At 39.7% G+C, this 22998-nt stretch overlaps 1 protein-coding gene and 1 non-coding gene across 6 annotated transcripts in view; one reads left to right on the top strand and one right to left on the bottom strand.

Moving 5' to 3' along the window:
• LOC131242079 (disease resistance RPP13-like protein 4) overlaps window positions 1-22998 on the bottom strand; it is a 115430-nt gene that overhangs the window by 79656 nt on the left and 12776 nt on the right. The gene's annotated exons all lie outside the window — the stretch shown is intronic.
• Window positions 14261-14367, top strand: LOC131222375 (small nucleolar RNA R71). Its single transcript, XR_009160021.1, has one exon. It is a non-coding gene; the product is annotated as a small nucleolar RNA R71 (small nucleolar RNA).

The raw sequence follows: 22998 nt of genomic DNA, 5'->3' as shown, positions 1-22998 counted from the left end.
CCCAACTGAGTTTACATAGTACAATGGGAACGTACTACTAACTCATATGCAATCCGAACACGCTTGCTACGCCCTATGATGGTGTTTTATTTATAATACATCATGTTCATCGGATTATGTAATGTCCATCCATTTTCATCGCAATATGTATACACCAAAGCCCCATATGTGGAAGGGAACCTAGACATTGAGGGAGGACACCTAGACATTCGGTGGAACAAACATGAAATTGAACGGGGCAAACTAGAAGATCAGCAGGGGAGACTAGAAGATCAGCAGGGGAGACTAGAAGATCAGCGGGGCAAACTAGAAGATCGGTGGGGGAGACTAGAAGATCAGCGGGGGAGACTAGAAGATCAACGGGGCAAACTAGAAGATCAGTGGGGGAGACTAAAAGATCAGCGGGGCAAACTAGAAGATCAGCGGGGGAAACTAGAAGATCAGCGGGGAAAACTAGAAGATCAGCGGGGCAAACTTAACAAATAATTTCGTAGCTTGAGCCAAAAAATCAAAACATATCCAATGTTCAAATGGACCACACCACATGAAATTTTGAGTTGAACTTCTAATGTTGATCATTTCTTAGGGGCCACAGAAGTTTTGGTTCAAGCTTACAATTGTGTTTTCTGTTAATCCATATATGTATGATCTTGTGGTAGAAATCACTATGCCCACTGTTTCCCACGGTATGATCCACTTGAACTTTTGATGTGCTTCAATTTGGGGGCTAGACCCCTCAAAATAAATGAAAAATTGGATGGACTGTGTGGATATATTACATACATTCATTGTGGGCCCAACTGAGATTACATAGTACAATGGGAACATACTACTAACTCAGTACGCAATCCGAACACGCTTGCTATGCCCTATGATGGTGTTTTATTTGTAATACATCATGTTCATCGGATTATGTAATGTCCATCCGTTTTCATCGCAATATGTATACACCCCCATATGTTAAAGGGAACCTAGACATTGAGGGAGGACACCTAGACATTCAGCGGGACAAACATGAAATCGAATGAGGCGAACTAGAAGATCAGCGGGGGAGACTAGAAGATCAGCGGGGCAAACTAGAAGATCAGCGGGGGAGACTAAGAGATCAGCGGGGCAAACTAGAAGATCAGCGGGGGAGACTAGAAGATCAACGGGGCAAACTAGAAGATCAGCGGGGCAAACTTAACAAATAATTTCGTAGCTTGAGCCGAAAAATCAAAACATATCCAATATTCAAATGGACCACACCACATGAAATTTTGAGTTGAACTTCTAATGTTGATCATTTCTTAGGGGCCACAGAAGTTTTGGTTCAAGCTTACAATTGTGTTTTCTATTAATCCATATATGTATGATCTTGTGGTAGAAATCACTATGCCCACTGTTTCCCACGGTATGATCCACTTGAACTTTTGATATGCTTCAATTTGGGGGCTAGACCCCTCAAAATAAATGAAAAATTGGATGGACTGTGTGGATATATTACATACATTCATTGTGGGCCCAACTGAGATTACATAGTACAAGGGGAACGTACTACTAACTCAGTACGCAATCCGAACACGCTTGCTACGCCCTATAATGGTGTGTTATTTGTAATACATCATGTTCATCAGATTATGTAATGTCCATCCGTTTTCATCGCAATATGTATACACCCCCATATGTGGAAGAGAACCTAGACATTGAGGGAGGACACCTAGACATTCAGCGGGACAACCATTAAATTGAACGGGGCAAACTAGAAGATCAGCGGGGGAGACTAGAAGATCAGTGGGGCAAACTAGAAGATCAGTGGGGGAGACTAAAAGATCAGCGGGGCAAACTAGAAGATTAGCGGGGCAAACTAGAAGATCAGCGGGGGAGACTAGAAGATCAGCGGGGCAAACTAGAAGATCAGCGGGGCAAACTTAATAAATAATTTCGTAGCTTGAGCCGAAAAATCTAAACATATCTAATGTTCAAATGGACCACACCACATGAAATTTTGAGTTGAACTTCTAATGTTGATCATTTCTTAGGGGCCACAGAAGTTTTGGTTCAAGCTTACAATTGTGTTTTCTATTAATCCATATATGTATGATCTTATGAATAGGTTTGATAACAAACAAACATCACTGTTGGGCCGACTATGGTTTCGGCGGTGGAAATCATTATGCCCACTGTTTCCCGTGGTATGATGCATTTGATCTTTTGATCTGCTTCAATATGGGGCTCAACCCCTTAAAATAGATGGAAAAATGGATGGACATCATGAATAGTAAATTCAATGTGGGCCCAACTGAGTTTAAAATATAAAAGGTGGGGTCCTTACTCTTGCTCGGGTGATAACCTCTCAGTAGTTTCAACTCCCGGTCAAGAGTTTGAGTGCCATAGGTGGTGAAATTCCACAAACGTGAGTGTGCGCGGTGTGTGTGCAGCGTGAGTGTGTGCGGTGTGTGTCTGTCCGTGTGCAATAATAATTAAATAATATATATATATATATACCTGTCTTGTGTGCTTTCTTCGCTGGACCCACCATTTCGAGAAGAAAAGATGAAATGCTGATAAGGGGCCGACAAAAAGGGTGTTTTTTTTAGGTCTTTCTATGGGAAATGCAGTGGGAAAATGGAGGGTGAAAGCAACGGCAGGGAAAGTGGCAGCAGAAAGGGAGAGGAAAAGCAAAGAGAGGAAATGGAGAGGAAGAGCCGTTTCTGTCAAGAGGAGGGGTATTTTCGTCCCGATATTCCGACTCCGTACGAGGAGGTCCAACTGCGTATTCTAAGTTTGTATTGCTTTAGAAAAATCGTTGGATAAAAGGTGGGGTCCACAGTCGTTAATTTCTCTTTTTTATACCACCAATTCTTCTATTGGTCTTGTTTTCTACTATAGTTGGGAGTGATTGAGAAGTTTTAAAGCATCTATCGATTTTTCCATATCATGTTAAGACATGGGTCAAAAATATATAGGGCAAATCTAAAATCAATTGGACCACATGACAGGAAACAGTGAGGGTTAAATGTCACAAAAGTTTTGGATCAGACTAAGGTTTTTGTATTTTTAGTTCATCCGAGTGGGAATGAGCTCACTCTACTTTGATCCATCTCAGAGCTGAGTGCCAACCTCGACCCAAGCAAAAGTGTCATGGGCACTGAAACTCATGATCATAAATGGATTCAGGTATCACTCTATGACTAAATCTAAAATCAAGATTTGATTAAAGAAAAGTGGCGTTTTTAGATTGTTCCCTCCCTTGCCAAGGCCCACAAAACTTTGCCACATCAATTTCTCATCGAATTCAGAATTACAGGTGGGAACCATCGATCAGGTCACAACTAATTGTGTAGAGAGATAGTGGAACACATGCAATTGGGTGATCAAACAATGGAACTTGTTTCCACCATATGAATGATATGGATGGCATATAACATCATAATAGACCCAGGGAGGTTTCAACGCTAGGCATTTCCTACCCACTTTTTCCTATCGTGTAGCCCACTTGAATTTTGGAGCTATATCATTTTCAGCCACCCACTTGAATTTTGGAACTATTTCATTTTTGACCTAATTTCCTAATGTGATCTAAAAAGACAAATGGATGGGGTAGATTTCTCACAAACATCATGGTAGGCCCTAGCTTCCTGTGCAATAGGCTGTTGTAGGCCGTCAATAGGCAGAGAGTGAATTAAGAATGGCCTGACCTCGCCCAACACATTGCAACCCTGACCATGGGGCCTACCTTGATGTATGTATTATATATTCATTCTGTCCATTTATTTTGTTGATGTAGAACGGGTACGAACTCGTTCATGGCTAAGATGGACCGACGAGAAGGATCGAACAGACTCTTCGATGAATCGATAAATTTGGTTGACGGGTGATGCAGGGATGAACGTGATGAGGATAACTACTCCGAACCCACGGAGCTTCTCTGGACTCCTCACAGAGACTTCTCGAATCCACGAGGAAGGAAAGCAGAAAATAGAAATAAATTCTAATAAATTCGAAATTGATTAATTGAATAATAAAAATGAGTTCACAACCCTTTAAATAAGGGTACCAAGCAATGGAAAAGAAATCAGAATCAAACTACAACTCAAACTCCTAGAATCCGCGACTTACTATAAATAGTAAACTTACTATTTATAGACGGTCGTGGTGTCTACTAGTGCGCAAGGTTTTCGGCCAAAAATAGTATGTGTCCTATTGGGCTTTACCAAACCGTTCTACTAATTATTCTAAGCTCTTTTCACGTTGGGCGCAACTCCTAAAGCCCGACGGATGAAGAGTTATAATCAAACTAAAACTTACTATTTATAGTAAAAACGAACAACCGTCAATCCAGGGGTTTTTTGCAATTCCAGGTTGCGCAACCCGGCGTAGCAGGGTTGGTTGGCTTCAGTAGCTCGTTCTACCCCAAAATCATATATTTTACGTCAGATAACTCATTTCGGATTGCAAGATACGTCCGATTTAAGGTTCGATGGTCTGGATCACTTCTGTCGTCGACCGGGCCTTTTCTGATCCATCTTGGCCATGTAACTGTTCGCGACCCGCTCTACATCAACGGGTCAAAATTCCACCAAAAATTTCAAATTGCTTGTTGGTTGATTTATACCAGTTTAGGCAAATTGAAATAATGGTCGACAAGTCAAAATATTGTTCCAAAAAAGAAGTCAAAAAGGATCGAACAGACACTTTGATAGGTTGACAAATTTGGCTGACAGGTCAAAATTCAGCCAGAAATTTTGAATTGCTTGTTGGCTGATTTCTACTAGTTTAGGCATATCGAAATAATGTTCGACAGTCGAAATATTGTTCCAAATTGCCTGCTGGCTGATTTCTGCCAATTTAGATAGGTTGACAGATCTTGTCAACAGGTCGAAATCATGTCAAAAATCACAAAATTTTTGGTTTAAATATTTGGACACTTTTTTTATTATTTCGACTTGTCGACTCGACTGGTCGACAACATGTCAATGGACATGGAAAATTTATGCGATTTTCTAAATTTGTTTTATAGTTTAATTAGAGCTCTTTGATTGTCTTTAGGGTTTGTTTAGGGTTATTTAAATGCGTTAAATTCGTTTTTTTAATGGATTCAATCAATAAACTTTTTAAGAATTTTCTTATTTTCTCTCGTGGATTTGAGAAATCTCTTGTGGATTCAAGAGTGCCTTATGAACAATCTGTGCTTAATTTTAGCAAAGCCCCTATCAGCTTTGTCAGTCCATGAAATTGTTCTTTCTTCATACGATTCGTAATTAGTTACATAATGATACTGAAATTATTCACGAACCGATGATAGAATGTCGCCAACTCATAAAAACTCCATACTTCATAGATGTTTGTTGGAACTAGCCATTCCCTAATGGCTCTTACCTTTTCAGTGTCCACTTAAATGCACGTGGACGTCACGACAAAGCCCAAAAATAGCAGGCTAGCGGTCAAAAGGTTGCATTTTTTATTAAGATAAATCTTGTTCGTGATGAGCACTTGAAGGACCTGTTTGAGGTGTTCCATATGGCTTTCTTTATCCTGACCGTATATCAAAATGTTATCGAAGTAGACCACTACGAACTACCCTATGAATTGCTTTAGAACTTTGTTCATCAACCTCATAAATGTACTAGGCGCATTTGAAAGACTGAAGGGCATGACCAACTATTCATACAACCCATCCTTGGTCTTAAAAGTTGTCTTCCACTCATCACTTGGTCATATTCGGATCTGATGGTAGCCACTCCTTAAATCTAATTTAAAAAATAATTTTACACCCTCTAACATATCAAACATATCATCCAGTCGTGCTAAGAGAAACTTATACTTTATGGTAATCTTATTGATCACCCAGCTATCGATGCACATGTGCCAACTCTCATCTTTCTTAAGAGTTAATAGGGTAGGAACGGCGCATAGGCTCATATTTTCTTGGAATAAACCTTTACGGATCAACTCCTTCACTTGTCCTTGTAAAATATCGCACTCCTTCATAATCATCTGATATTGATGACAATTGGGCAAGCTGAACCCTGGGACAAGGTCAATATAATGTGGAATATCCCGTGTGGGTGGCAATCCATCAGGAAGGTTGTCCAGCCAAATTTATTTAAATTTATGTAGTAAGGGTTTTACTTTCTCAGGTATGATGGTGGTCTCGAGTTCTTTTCCTTTTATAATTAATGCACAGGTTTGTCCCGTTTCTTTGGATTCCTCCACAAAATCGTGTATAGTTGGGAGAGAACATGCTTCCACTTTAGAAGTTTTGAGTAGCTCTTTGTTCACTCCCCAAGTATAGGGTTGTGATGCAATAATAAACTCGGTAAGACCAAGGTCGAATCCCAAGGGACTGAAACCTGTACGTAATCTGAAACTCACTAGAACTAGAACTAGATTAAGCTGAAATCTAAATCGAATAATTTTGAGGAATAATAGTGAAATACTAATCTAAAACTTAAGAAATTTAGAGGAAGAAAACTAGAGATTCAAAGGATCCATTTGTAAAGATCAGGGAGATCTTATACCTGCATCAGAAACTCAACTGGACTTAGAGTCCATTTTCATCCAGTTGAAGGGTGTAATCATGAAAATTAGACTGAACTTCCGTTGATATAGTTTTTAAGAGATGAAAGGTATATGAACTATAATGGATTCCATCACCAAACCATGCCCAGAAAATAAAGTAAACAACAGAATTAAACTAATTACCAACCAAACGACATGATATGAAGGTTAGGAAGGGTACCGACATCCAACCATGCCTAGGAGACGATGGCAAACAACAGAGCTTCCTGACGTCATAATCAAAATAAGGGAAGGAATATGGTCAAAGTCATCACAGACCCATTGTAATTTTAGTCACAACAGACCATTAAAAACTAAAAATATTCCTTTAATTAAATCAAAATCAATATCAATTCAGTCTAAATAAAAGGCATAGCAAAAAGTCTCCCATTACGCTACAGGCTTCACCTCTTAGCCCTAGCTAAGAGGTTTAGCCCGACGTGATTAGGCTCAACATAAAAAGAACAAATAAAAATAAATATTACTCTCTCTCTCTCTCTTTAGTGCTCCACGGCTGCACCCCTTTAAAGATTGGATCCTCCTCTTTCTCACATCTTTCTTTATAAGCTGATGGAGGCAGTGGCCGCGTGATGTCGGTGAATTCCTACGCAGCTGAAGTCGGTGGATGTGCGAAGCACAGCTGCTGTGAAATCCAGGACGGACTCCTCTGCGTAAATCTTGTTACGTAGTCAAGAAGACAACGTCCTCTACTCCCCACTTCCTTGTTTTCTTTCTAAAAACATGACATCCCCTGGGACGTTTTTTGCAGAACTACATGATGGATGGTCCAGATCGACCATCCGATCACCGTCAAGATCACGCAACAACTGCAAAAGCCGTGCAGCAACTGGACGCGAAACAGGGGCTGCGCTGATGCGTGGTGGGGCCCACTTCGTATTTTTTTCACGAAATCTACGCCGTCCATTAGATTCGGGTCGAAAATCCATTCGGGTATGGATGTTTTTGGATTGGATTTTGTGTGGCCCATCAGAGTTCCTATTCTACCATTCGACCTGTGTTTGATCGAGGTTTTCCTACATGTGCAAGCATTGATTCTGAAAAACTTCATGTGTACAGTCGGTTTTCCCTTATGGAACGAATGGACGGTCCAGATTGAACGTTTGATCTAGAATGGTGGCCCATCAAAAATTCCTCCGCACGCTCTGTTTGAGCATTCACACGCCGAAGAAGGATTCCAAATCCTTAAAAAAAATAGGAAAGCTCAGTCAAAGCTTTGTTGACCGAGCTTCTGGTTGGGTGCTTTGCGAGTGCTCAGCCACTGTGCACTCCCATTCACATAAGGTGGGTCCCACCTTGATGTATATGTGAAATCTGCCCCATCCAACCATTTTTCCACCTTAATTAATGGGTTGAGACTAAAAGTGAAGCATATCCAGATGTCAGGTGGGTCCCAGATTGACAATTCATGGGCTGATCTAGCCGTTGGGCCACTTCCGTAGGGATCCAAGGACTTAAATTTCACGTGTACGGTTAATTTGTGGTCCTCAGGCCATATATGAAGTCTCGATCCAACTGGATGATGGGAACCCTGTGATCTCGCATTTTGGACCCTTTTTAAGCCACTTGAGCTTCAGTTTCTCGATTTTCTCGGATCTCTAGCGTGTAAATCTATCAATCTTGGTCCCCTAGAGTCCTTCCTTTGCCTTGGTAACTTCAGAGCATCAAATCCACACTTTTAGTACCATTTTTTAGTCCACAGTCGTAAATTCGCCTTGCAATACAAACACGATTAAAATAAGGCATTAAACAGTATCATGCTCATAAATCTAGGTAGTAAATGGGGTCTAATATGCAATATTTGACCCTCAGCACAACCTCTAACCAGCATTTTGCTAGTCCCGAGCAAAGTATGCGAAAAATAAGTTGAGAATTACATGACAATTTTTTTTATTAACTCGAGTGGTTTTTGGAAAAACAATCCATATACTAGAACTTTAAGATTCATGAATGTTGGGCATTACTTTCTCCTGGAATCAAGTTCATGGTAAACTTCATAATTAAATTCAAAATATTAATCCATTAATCAGAAAAAATTCTAAACATTGAGTCTCATGGGCGTATTGTGCAATCTCGGCTTATCATCCTTAAAATTCACTTCTTTATTTTAGGATATCATTGGTAACCAACAAGATAATTCATGATAACCAAAACTTGCCTCACAGTTCATCTTTTCATTTTTTTAGCTTTTGAATTTTCTAGTAAAAGTAACGCCAATAAAGGGAATCAAATCCTCACCTATAGGGAGCAAACCTATGGTGAAGACTGTACACCCAACTTTTTTCACACATCATCCATGGGGGATTGAATCTACACCTATAGGGAGCAAACCTATGGTGTAGACCATTCAACCAATCCTTTCAATTTCTTAGGTTGGTTCCTTTCAAGCTTAATGATCACCAAGTTAATCCTTTAATATCGAACTGAACCCTTAATGTGCAAGCGAGATGTGTTTTGTGAAATCATGACTCAATCAATATTTAAAACTTCTAATCATGGATTAACAATTCAAACTTAACTGGAAAATCTAACAAATAACTGCATCCAAGAGTCATAAATTTTCAACATCACTTATCTTGTAATTCTAAATCCAATATGGTCATCAAAATCACTTCGAATTCATACGAAATTTCAGAAAAATTTAAAAATTTTCACAATTTTCGCACTTAAGACCAAGAAAACACCGATTAGGAGGCCTAATCTCCCACCCCCAACTTAAAATCTACATTGTCCTCAATGTAAAAGATATGCTCGCAATGTACATGAGACAATGAAAGTAAATGAGAAGTGATGAGAAGATTGTACCTGGACGAGGGATTCAAGAAGCTTTTACACAAAGATCTCAGCATGAAAGCAAGTCAGCACAAGAGAGAAACCAACAAAAGAAAACTATCCTAAAATAATGTAGAAAGCAAATTAACCTAGAACAGCATAAAATAAACTACCATAGTCCTATAAAAACAGGAAACCTACCTATACCTCCATCAGACAAGGAGATCAATCCTGGTAAACAGGATCAGTTAGAGATATGGACATGTCCTCTGAATCAAATTCTCAACAACTGGCTTTAAGCGATGTCCATTTATTTTAAACTCCTTACCATTGTCAGGATCTCTTATCTCAACGGCCCCATGAGGATACGCAATGACCACAATGTAAGGGCCAGTCTAACGAGATCGAAGCTTACCTGGAAAGAGATGTAATCGAGAATTATACAAAAGGACTTTCTAACCAGGTGTGAATAATTTTCGTAGAATACGTTGGTCATGAAACACCTTCATTCTGTCCTTATAAATTCTCGAGTTCTTGTATGCATCGTTCTGAATTTCTTCGAGTTCATTTAACTGAAGTTTGCATAGCGAGCCAGCGTTGTCCAGATTGAAATTCAATTTTTTGATTGCCCAGTAGGCTCTATGTTCCAACTCCACAGGTAAGTGGCAAGCCTTCCCATAAACAAGTCTAAAGGGAGACATTCCAATAGTGGTTTTAAACGCAGTACGATAAGCCTATAAGGCATCAGTCGATCGGATTGACCAATCCTTACGGTCAGGGTTAATCGTTTTCTCCAAAATGTGTTTGATCTCCTTATTGGAAATCTCAACTTGCCCACTTGTCTATGGGTGATATAGGGTGCTCACCTTATGAGAGATATTATATTTCTTCATTAAACTCTCGAATGACCTATTACAAAAGTGTGAGCCCCCATCACTAATGATAGCTCGAGGTGTTCCAAATCAGGAAATGATGTTCTCTTTTAGGAATTTAATGACCGTGCGATGGTCATTATTCCGACACGGAATCGCTTCAACCCATTTAGTGACATAGTCTACAGCGAGCAAAATATATAGATTTCTAAAAGATTAGGGGAATGGTCCCATGAAATCAATGCCCCAACAATCAAATGCCTCAATGATAAGAATAGGATTCAAGGGCATTATATTTCGACGGGATAACGATCCCAGTTTCTGACAACGCTCACAAGCTTTGCAAAACTCATGAGTGTCCCTGAACATAGTGGGCCAGTAAAAGCCACACTGCAAAATCTTAGCTGTGGTCTTTTTGACAGAAAAGTGACCACCACAGGCCTGTGAATGACAAAAAGAGATGACACTCTAATGCTCAACGTCTGGCACACATCTCCTTAAGATTTGGTCTGGGCAATATTTAAATAAATATGGATCATCCCAGAAAAAGTTGCGCACCTCGGTGAAAAATTTCTTCATATCTTGCGTAGTTTAATGTGTCGATATGAAACCTATGGCAAGATAATTAGCAATATCAACGAACCAAGGTGAATGGGAGACTCTGAACAATTGTTCATCAGGGAACATATCATTGATATGTGTCGTTTCAAAGGAATCAGAGGGATTAAGGCAAGAAAGATAGTCAGCCACTATGTTCTCTACTCTCTTTTTATCTTTTATTTCTAGGTCAAATTCCTGGAGTAGGAGGATCCATCATATCAGGTGGGGCTTAGCATCATTCTTAGACAAAAGATACTTGAGCGCCGCATGATCAATGTAAACAATGATCTTGGATCCGATCAAGTAAGACCGAAATTTGTCCAAAGCGAACACTATGGCCAAGAGTTCCTTTTCCGTAGTCGAGTAGTTCACTTGGGTAGGATTTAGGGTCTTACTCGCATAATGAATAACGTAAGGTTTCTTATCTTTTCTCTGACCTAGAACTGCCCTAAGAGCATAATTAGACGCGTCGCACATAAGTTTAAAAGGAATGCCCCAGTCGGGTGGTTGTATGATGGGTGCACTAGTTAACATGCCCTTAAGCTTAGTGAAAGCTTCCTGACATGGCTCAGTCCACTCGTATGGTGTATCCTTTTGAAGTAGATTACATAAAGGGCGAGAGATAAGACTAAAGTCCTTTATGAATCTTCTGTAAAACCCAGCGTGTCCTAAGAAGGATCACACGTCCCGTATGTTCTTGGGTGGAGGTAGGTTAGAGATAAGATCAATTTTTACCTTATCCACCTCGATTCCTTTGGATGGGATAATATGTCCAAGAACAATTCCCTTATGAACCATGAAATGACACTTCTCCCAATTAAGTACCAAGTTCTTTTCTTCACATCTTTTCAGCACACATTTAAGACTCTCTAAGCACTCGTTGAAGGATGAACCGAAAACAGAAATCGTCTATGAAGACCTCTAGATATTTCCCCACCATGTCAGAAAAGATAATCATCATACATCGCTGAAAGGTGGCAGGGGCATTACATAATCCGAATGACATCCTTCTGTAGGTAAAGGTGTCGTAAGGATATGTAAATGTGGTCTTTTCCTGGTCCTCAGGGGCGATTTTAATCTGATTGTAGCCTGAATACCCGTCAAGGAAACAGTAATAGGAATGACCAGCTAGCCTTTCCAAGATTTGATCAATGAAGGGCAAAGGAAAGTGGTCCTTCCTTGTGACGGCATTCAGCTTCCTATAGTCAATGCACATTCTCCAACCAATAGTAACTCTAGTTGGCACGAGTTCATTATTGGCATTGGTTATGATGGTGATCCCGGACTTCTTAGAAACCACTTGAGTTGGACTCACCCATTGACTATCGGATATGGGGTATATGATACCCACATCCAATAGTTTAAGAACCTCAGCCTTAACCACTTCCCTCATGTTTGGATTTAGTCTACATTGTGATTGCCGAGCGGTCTTCTCATTATCCTCAAGATATATGCGGTGAGTATAAATCGAGGGGTCGATTCCCTTGAGGTCTGCTATCGTCCATCCAAGGGCTTCCTTATGCTCAATGAGAGTAGATATGAGCATACTCTCCTGTTCTTTTTTCAGATGGGCAGAGATCACCACCGGGTATGTCTCATCTTGACCTAAATATGCGTATTTCAAACCAGAGGGCAAAGGTTTTAGGTCAAGCTTCAGTGGCTTGAGGTTAGACGGTGGAGGCACTACATCGGTTTGTGACAATTCTTCAAATTGTGACCTCCACCGGTTAACTTCAAGTATCGGTGCATTATCAAGCAAGGCACATGTCTCCCTAATCATGTCATCATTAAAATCATGGGAGTGGGCCAGGCACATCGCTAGAGGGTTAGAGGATAAAGTCAGAGGTGTCGTATCTTCCACTAAAGAGTCAATCATATTAATGTCGTGGAAATCGTCATCATCCTCTAAGTTTCTGCTGTTATTGAAAAAGATGTTTGACTCCAATGTCATATTCCCAAAAGACATAGTCATGACATCATTCCTGCAATTGATAATTGCATTTGAAATGGCAAGGAATGGGCGACCAAGAATGATGGGAATCTGAGTGCTCATGTTATTGATAGGTTTGGTGTCCAGGATGATAAAATCTACAGGGTAGTAAAATCTATCAACTTAGACCAACACATCCTCAATTATTCCTCTTGGTACACTAACAGAGCAATCAGCAAGTTGTAGTGTGGTTAGGGTGGATTTTAATTCACTCAAACCTAACTGTTTGTATACTGAGTAGGGAATCAGATTGACGCTCGCTCTTAAGTCAAGAAGTGCGTGATTAATTCGATGGTCCCCGTTTACACATGATATGGTTGGGCTACTGGGATCTTTGAATTTCTGTGGCACGTCTTGCTTTAGGATGACACTCACTTTCTCAGTCAAGAAGATCTTCTTTTAAATACTCTGCCGTCGTTTGGTCGTGCATAAGTCTTTCAAGAATTTGGTATATGAAAGTATCTGTTTTACGACATCAAGTAGAGGAATATTGACTTTTACTTGTTTCAACACCTATAGGATATCCTGAGAGTTAGAGAGAGGTTTTGGTGCGACCAACCGTTGGGGAAATGGAGTAATTGGCTTTTCTAAAAGTTCTGGTTCTAATTTTTATGGGGCCTCACTAGATCCATCATTGTTGTCCTCTTCTGGTTCTTGAGTCTTTTCATGCCTAACCAGAAGGGTTTTATCAATGATCTTCCCACTCCTAAGAGTGGTGATGGATTTAGCGTACTCCATTTGATTTGAAGAGCTGAGATTACTTATCTCGTAATGCGGTTTAGGATTGGGGAGCGGTTGTGCAGGAAGTATCCCCTTTTCTATAACCATCATACGTGAATCCATCTTTTGCATAAAATCTCACATTGCCTGGGTCAGCTCTTGCATAGAATTTTGAACCGGTTCTTCTTGAGGTTTTTTGTGATTTGGATTTTGATTGAAAAAACTTTGAGGGGTCGCAATTTGTCCATTTCTCCAACTAAAGTTTGGATGATTTTTCCAACCAGGATTGTACGTATTAGAAGTCGGCCCATTGAAAGGTCTTCAATAAGTATTTACGGCATTGGATTGTTCATTCAACACTTCTCAAAAGACGGGTATCGTAGGATAATTTTCAGTTGTATGAATGTTGTAATCACAGATGCCGCAAACACTTTCATTAACCTTATCCTTCTTTCCTTCTATGGTCTCAAATTTTCTTATGAGCGTAGTCACTTTATACTTGAGATCATCCTCTTCTTTCAAGAGATACAATCCACCTTTCTCCTTGAATTGAGTCAACCTAGACGTGGTGTTCGATTTTGGGTAATAATCCCATGATTGTGTTTTTTCAGCAAGACTATCAAGGTAATCCCATACCTCGTCGACATTTTTATTAATGAATTCTCCATTACACATTGTCTTGAACATTTGGCGCATGGAATATGTCAATCCATTGTAGAAAAAATTTGTAATGCGCCACATTTCAAAGCCATGTTGTGGGCATGAACTGACTAAATCCTTAAACTTTTCCCAACATTGGTAAAATATTTCATCCTCCTTTTGGGTAAAGTTCATGATTGCTTTTCTAAGGGTAATCGTTTTATGATGTGGAAAAAATTTCTTTATAAATTCCCTTTGCATATCATTCCATTTGCCAATGCATCTAGGACGCAGTGAATGTAACCATGTCTTAGCCTTCTCCTTCAAGGAAAAAGGAAAGAGTTTCAGCCTGACTGTGTCCTCAGACACATTTTGAAAATATAAAGTGGCTATGATCTCGTCAAACTCTTTCAAATGTAGATATGGTTCTTCATATTCAAGTCCATGGAACTTAGGAAGGAGTTGGATAACCCCTGGCTTGATGTCCATATGCCCTGTATTTTCAGAAAAAAATCATGCATGAGGGCGTACTCACCCCCACTGGTTGTAAATAATCTCGTAAAGTACAAGGCGGGGGTGTTTGATGCACCTCATTCTCATCCTGAATATCCTCCACCCTAGGTTGCGGTAGAAGAGGTTGGTTTTCAGCCATCACTTCAATTAATTCAGGGGATTTCGAGTGATGTTTAGTTCTGCGATGGATAGTTAACCCCTCAACCAATCCTCCTTCAGTCAAGAGACGTCGAGTGTTGTCACGGGCCCACTTGGGCATGAAACACTCGCAGCCCTCAATCAAATTCAAAACCTAATACTAACAAAGGAAAAGAAAATCTAGAAAGAAAGAGAGGGTTGGAAAGAAGTTACCAAATTGGAGTCCCTCAGTTAAAAACCTGCAAAAGAAAAAAAAAAGTCAGTTTCTAAAGAGAATGTCTAGAATTAGAAAATCCTTAAAAAGAAAGATAGAAGTAAACTAGTTTCTAAAAGAAGAAATTCCTAAAGGAATGTGAAATTTTCTAAAATAAATTAGGAAAGTCCTAAACTAGAAAGTAAGTTACTAAAAGAGATCTGAAAAATAGAAGGTAGAGAAAGAGCTTACCGAATTAGAAATTTCTATCTTAAAAGCCTACGAAATAGGAAGGTTAGTTTTTTAAAAAGTCTACAAGTAGAAAATTTCTAAAAATAAATTAGGAAACAAAGTTAGATTCTAAGAGAGTTAGAATTAGAAAGTTACTAACAATAAAAAATAGAAAGTTAGTTTCTAAAAAAGGGAAAAATTTCTAAAACTAGAAAATAGAAAGTTACTTAAAAGAAGAATCTAAATCTAAAATTAGAAAAGTACAGAAAGTAAGAGGAGAAGTTAGAAAGATGATACCAAATGAGAAGTTCCTATGTTAAGATCCTGCAAAAGAAAACAAAGAGATTAATTTCTAAAATAGAAAGTCTAAAGTTAGAAAGTTCCTACAAAAAAAAATAGAAAGTTAGTTTCTAAAAAGGAAAGTTCTCTAAACCTAGAAGCTAAGTTAGTTTCTAAAATTAGAAAGAATTTCTAAAAGGGAAATAACTAACCTAGTTTCTAAAAACAAAAGAGGAAAGTTTTTAAAAATAGACTATTTTCTAAAAATAGAAAAATACTAGAATTAGAAAATTTCTAAAACTCAAACCCTAATTCTAAAATTAGAAAAAGTAGAGGAATTAGAAAGGGACTACCAATTTAGAAGTTTATGTCAGGATCCTATAAAACAGGAAAACAGGTTAGTTTCTAAAAATCAGAAAAACCTAAACCTAAAGTTAGAAAAATTCTAATCTTAAACTAATTCTAAAACTAGTTAATTTCAGAAAACGAAACCGTCAGTCCCCGGCAACGGTGCCAAAAACTTGTTCACTCTCCAAGTATAGGGTTGTGATGTAGTAATAAACTCGGTAAGACCGGGGTCGAATCCCAAGGGACTGAAACCTGTACGTAATCTGAAACTCACTAGAATTAGAACTAGATTAAGATGAAATCTAAATCGAATGATTTTGAGAAATAATAGTGAAATACAGATCTAAAACTTAAGAAATTTAGAGGAAGGAAACTAGGGATTTAGAGGATCCACTTATAGAGATTAGGGAGATCTTATACCTGCATCAGAAACTCAACTGGACTTAGAGTCCATCTTCATCCAGTTGAAGGGTGTAATCATGAAAATTAGACTGAACTTCCGTTGATATAGTTTTTAAGAGATGAAAGGTATATGAACTAGAATGGATTCCATCACCAAACCATGCCCAGGAAACAAAGTAAATAACAGAATTAAACTAATTATCAACCAAACGACATGATATGAAGGCTAGGAAGGGTACCGACATCCAACTATGCCTAAGAGACGATGGCGAACAACAGAGCTTCCTGACGTCATAATCAAAATAAGGGAAGGAATATGTTCAAAGTCATCGCAGACCCATTGTAATTTTAGTCACAACAGACCATTAAAAACTAAAAACATTCCTTTAATTAAATCAAAATCAACATCAATTCAGTCTAAACAAAAGACATAGCAAAAAGTCTCCCATCACGCTACAGGCTTCACCTCTTAGCCCTAGCTAAGAGGTTTAGCCTAATATGATTAGGCTCAACATAAAAAGAACAAATAAAAATAAATATTACTCTCTCTCTCTTCAATGCTCCACGGCTGCACCCCTTTAAAGATTGGATCCTCCTCTTTCTCACGTCTTTCTTTATAGGCTGATGGAGGCAGTGGCTGCGTGATGTCGGTGAATTCCTATGCAGCTGAAGTCGGTGGATATGCGAAGCACAGCTGCTGCGAAATCCAGGACGGACTCCTCTACGTAAATCTTGTTACGCAGTCAAGAAGACAACGCCCTTTACTCCCCACTTCCTTGCTTTATTTCTAAAAACATGACATCCCCTCGGACGTTTTTGGCAATACTACATGATGGACGGTCCAGATCGACTATCCGATCACCGTCAAGATCACGCAACAATCGCAAAAGCCGTGCAGCGTCCGGACGCGAAACAGGGGCTGTGCTGATGCATGGTGGGGCCCACTTCGTATTTTTTTCACGAAATCTACGCCATCCATTAGATTCACGTTGAAAATCCATTCGAGTATGGATGTTTTTGGATTGGATTTTATGTGGCCCACCAGAGTTCCTATTCTACCGTCCGACCTACGTTTGATCGAGGTTTTCCTGCATGTGCAAGCATTGATTCCGAAAAAATTCATGTGTACGATCGGTTTTCCCTTCTGAAACGAACGGACGGTCCAGATTGAACGTTTGATCCAGAATGGTGGCCCATCAAAAATTCCTCCGCACGCTCTGTTTAAGCATTCGCACGTGGGAGAAGGATTCCAAATCCTTAAAAAAATAGGAAAGCTCGGTCAAAGCTTTGTTGACCGAGCTTCTGGTTTGGTGCTTTGCGAGTGCTCAGCCACTGTGCACTCCAATTCACATAAGGTGGGTCCCACCTTGATGTATATGTGAAATCTGCTCCATCCAACCATTTTTCCACCTTAATTAATGGGTTGAGACTAAAAGTGAAGCATATCCAGATGTCAGGTGGGTCCCAGATTGACAATTCATGGGCTGATCTAGCCGTTGGGCCACTTCCGTAGGGATCCAAGGACTTAAATTTCACGTGTACGGTTAATTTGTGGTCCTCAGGCCATATATGAAGTATCGATCCAACTGGATGATGGGAACCCTATGATCTCGCATTTGGGACCCTTTTTAGGCCACTTGAGCTTCAGTTTCTTGATTTTCTCGGATCTCTGGCATGTAAATCTATCAATCTCGGTCCCCTGGGGTCCTTCCTTTGCCTTGGTAACTTCAGAGCATCAAATCCACGTTTTTAGTACCATTTTTTAGTCCACAGTCGTAAATTCGCCTTGCAATACAAACACGATTAAAATAAGGCATTAAACAGTATCATGCTCATAAATCCAGGTAATAAATGGGATCTAATATGCAATATTTAACCCTCAACACTCTTCTAGGTCCATAGGGTCTAGTATGGTTTTCTGGATGTCCTTGACGAAAACGTACACATTATCTCATCCTCTATGAGTGGCGCCACAGTTGGAGGACCCAGTAGAATGTGACAGGCCTCCATATCAACAACGCCACACACAACTTGGATTTTATAATGTTTGTCAATTGAAAAAGTTATCGTGCATTGTTCAATTACCTTTGTTTCACTGACCTTCTTAATCCAACCAATCGCGTACAGGGAGGGATGACGCTCTATTTTCAGTTGTAATTTCTCCACCATGAACTTAGAAATGATGTTCTCATTGCTTCCACTGTCGATAATCACATCACAGACCTTTCGATTCACCATACACCTAGTTCAAAAAATGTTGTATCGCTATGGGTCCACCTTCTTCCTTGGTGCATACAATAGTCGCCTCACAACGAGCGAATCACAATGATCATGCGTAACCCAATCTGTCCTCTTCATCCTTTGTGATGTGCTCCAATTCATCAACATCTAAGTCTTCATTGACGTTTCTAGTACTACCATCATTGATGGCGATGTTAGAAACTTGTTGTTGGGGGCAAGTGTTTGATAAGTGACCTGGTTGGCCACAACGATAACAATGGTTGGGCCTTGGCCAACCATAGAGGTTTGAGATCCTACCTAGACTGACAACAGTGGTCACGCCCCTTTGGGGTCTAACCTGCCCGCTTCCCGAATCCCAGTTCACGGGTGTAGGAGGTTGAGTGCACCCTTACAGGTTTTTTTCGTTTGGCCTTTGAAGCTCCCTGGGATGGACTCACCGCGGTGACCCTAATGATAAGATAAGTCTGTGTGTTGGGATACTCAAGTTGCGCTTCCGCTCAAGTGGCGAATTTGATCGCTTCATTTATCATCCACATGTTGCATTTGAATCCGATCCTGGATTACAATACACAATCTACCATTGAATTGGGCAACTTGTAGTGATTCAGTTTCGACCAAATCGTTCCATGCCTCGAAGCAGTAGAATTCTTCTACGTAATCTCTCACCGACCGAGTACTCTGCCTACAACTTTAGTATTGTTGGAACAATACCTGATCGTAGTCATTAGGGAAGAATCGCACACACAGCATGCAACTGCTCCATCCACTACCATATGTAGATCGGTGCTGTCATCTATCTCGTCCGTACGAGATGAAGTTGCTCCCACCAAGCTTAAGCTTCGCCCTTCAACTTTTAAGCCACAAGCTCAACCTTCTTTGCTTCAGGAATTTCCATATAGTCGAAGAATAGCCCAACTTCAAAAAGCCAATCGAGGAAAACCTCAATATGAAATTACCCATTGAAGTTAGGAAGATCGACTTTCATCATGAATTCTCAATCTGCCCGATCTACTCGATCGTCACCTTTTTCGATATATTGGAGGATCATGTCATCGATCTCCTCATCACTAGATCCCACCTCCTCAGGCATGATCCTACAGTTTACTACCGGCATCTCCCTACAATCGGCATAATCACAAATTTTCGTACCTACGGGGGGTGGATCAGCGCCACGAATATGGAGCTGCCCTAGAGCCTCCGTTATGCGATCGATGACAGCCTGCAGCCCTTGTCGATTCTCTCATTATGTCACTGTTGAGGGTCAAATATTGTATATTAGACCTCAATTATTACCTGATTTTACGAACATGATATTGTTAACGCCCTATTTTAATCATGTTTGTAATACAAGGTGAATTTAGGAACCTGAACTGAAAAAGGGTATTAAAAGCATGGATTTAACGCTCAGAAATTACCAAGCCAAGGGACGGACCATAAAGGACCAAGATCGAAGAATTTATATGCGAAAGGTCCGAGAAAATCAAGTGATCAACGATGAAGAGGCCGAAAAATCATCCAGAATGCAAGATCACAAGGTTCCCACTATCCGTTTGGCTCGAAACTTTATATCTGGCCTGAGGACCCTAAATTAACTGTACACATCAAATTTTAATCATTAAATCCTTGTAGAAGTGGCCCAACGGACAGATCAGCCCCTAAAATACTGATCTGGGGCCCACTTGATATTTGGATATGCTTCAATTTTAGTCTAAACCCCTTAAATGAGTGACAAAATGGATGGACGGAGCGGATTTCCAACATGTATCATGATGGACCCCACCTGAACATGGCGTGCACACAATCCGGGTGCACTGGACGTGTACCGGTCGGGTAGCCCATCAAAGTCAGGCTGACCCGACCCTTCTTGCGCAGGGCATCCAGCGAGTAGACAGCGTTCGACTGGAAGTTGATTTGATACAGTGGACCGCACAAAAACTCGACCAAAACCATTCCTTTCTGACTGTTTTTTTGCTAGGAATCTAATGAGAGTGGTGGATTTTGCTGAAAACATCTCTGTGGGGCCCACCGAACATGTCAGCGCATCTGCGTAAGGTTTACGTATGTCCGGATGCGTCCGGAGTTGCGGGGTGTTGTGGACCACCGTTTGTGGTCGGTTGGATGATCTGAACCGTCCAAAAGATCGGTTAGGGGGTCTTTACCCTAACCATGGAGCTAAAACAGGTTTCTTGGCCGTGTGCCATCTTGAAACTCAATCCAAACGTAGGTTCTTGCGTTTCTTTCTTGCGCACGGTGCTGCGTAAGAGAACACCGACTTCAGCCATCGACCTTGCCCTTCCTGCTCTATAAAAGGAGAGGGAGGACGTGAAGGGGCATATCTTTGGGCAGTGGAGCATGGGAAGACAGATAGAGAGAGAGAGAGAGAGAGAGAGGGTGAATGGCTGGGCAGTTTTCTTCTTTTCTCCTTCTTTTCTTCTTTATTTTCCTTAATGTTTATTTGAGATTTAGCTTGATCATGACTATGTCAGGCTAAATCTCTTAGGTAGGGCTAAGAGGTGAAGCTTGTAGTTTGATGGGAGACTTTTCTTTATGCCTCTGATTCAGGTTTAAGTTGAACTGATTTTGATTCTAGTTTGATTATATGGAATATTCATAGTTTTTAATGGTTTGTTGTGACTTAAATTACAATGGATCTGCGATATCTTTGAGAATTTTCTATGCATTTATAAAGGTTATGGCCATAGGAACCCTGTTGTTCACCATCGCCTCACAGGCATAGTAAGATAACAGAACCCTTCCCTACATTCATAACTCTCTCAGATTGGATGTGGATTAGTTAAATTCTATTGTATACTTTGTCTCATGGGTATGGTTTTGTAATAGAATTAAGTCTAATTCTCATACCTCTCATCTCTTGAAAACTGGATCAAATGAGTTCATATTTGATTTTTATGGTTATATCCTCCAACTGGATAAAGATGGGACTCAAAATCCAGTTGTGTTCTAGAATCAAGCGTAAATCTCCCTAATCTCTACAATTGGATCCTTGGAAACCCTAGTTTCCCACCTTTGAATTTTACAAAGTTTAGTTAATTAAATTCACAATTATTCCCTTAATTCTCTCTGATTTAGATTACATCTTCGCCTAGTTCTAGTTGAAGTTACTTTAACTTCAAGATTAGGTATAAGGTGTAATCCCCGTGGATTCGACCTCGGTCTTACCGAGATTATTACTACATCACAACCCTATACTTGGGGTAGTGAACAGTCACTTTGAAACCCACCACTGTTAAGGAAAAATATCCTGGAGTACCGTCTATAGGAATGCCCTACCCGTTGTTAGAAGCCATATATTTAAGGAGAAAGCCTCTCTCTGATACCAATTGACGTAAGGAAGGACATGATGAGGTCAGCCTCTCTCTGATACCAATTGACGCAAGGAAGGACATGATGAGGTCGATTACCGTCTTCCTCGATTAATAAATACCTTGAATCCACATGGCACTCTTGAATCTATGAGTGGTTTCTTGAATCCACGAGAGAAAATAAGAAAATTCTTAAGAAGTTCATTAATTGAATCCATAATAAAAGTAGTTTAACCCCTTTAAATAACTCTAAACAAATCCTAAAAACATAATCAAAAAGTTCTAATCAAACTAAGAAATAAATTTAAAAGATCGTGTAAATTTTCCTCATCCGTCGACCTGTTGAAACAACAAAAAATTGTCCAGAGATTTAAACCGAAAATTCTATGATTTTCGACCTGTCAACCTGATCTATCTACCTGTTGAACTAGATTTTGACCTGTCAACAAGATTTGCCGACCTATCTAAACTAACATAAATCAGTCAGCAAGCAATCTGGAACAATATTTAGACTTATTTAAACCGATAGAAATCAGCTAGCAACCAATGTAGAATTATTGAAGGAATTTTGACCTATTGACCAAATTTGTCAATTGGTCAAACTATACTGAGTGCGTTCGATCCTTCTTGGCTTCTTTTATTCAATCCATCTTAGTCACGAATGAGTCTGCGACCCATTCTACATCATTTGTCAACTTATTTTAGGGCATGATCTTAAAAATAAAAGATATCCAAATCTTAGGTGGACAATACTATGAGAAACAGTAGTGGTTAAAATGTTGCACCATTGAAAACATCCTAAGGCCTGCTGTAACGTTCCCGTAATGTTTATTTTCCATCCAAATTATTTTATATATATATATATATATATATTATTATTATTATTATTATTATTATTATTAAAGAAAGGTGGGAGCATACCACCTGAATATTATTTTCCATCCAAATTGTTGATAAGGTCATACAATAAAGGGCAAAAGCGAATATCAGCTTGATCCAAAACTCTTATGACCCACGAGAAGGTGTTAATGGTCAATCACCGTTGTTTTCTATGGTGTGGTCCATCTGAAATTTCGATCTGATTCATTTTTGGGCTCATGACCTATAATGATCCAGCAATATGGATGGACTAAGTAAATATAAATACATAGATCGAGGTGCACCGCACCGTAAGGG

This window comes from Magnolia sinica, chromosome 1 (genome assembly GCF_029962835.1).
Source record: "Magnolia sinica isolate HGM2019 chromosome 1, MsV1, whole genome shotgun sequence".
Taxonomy (NCBI): Eukaryota; Viridiplantae; Streptophyta; class Magnoliopsida; order Magnoliales; family Magnoliaceae; genus Magnolia; species Magnolia sinica.
This window is presented reverse-complemented; position numbering and strand designations above follow the sequence as displayed.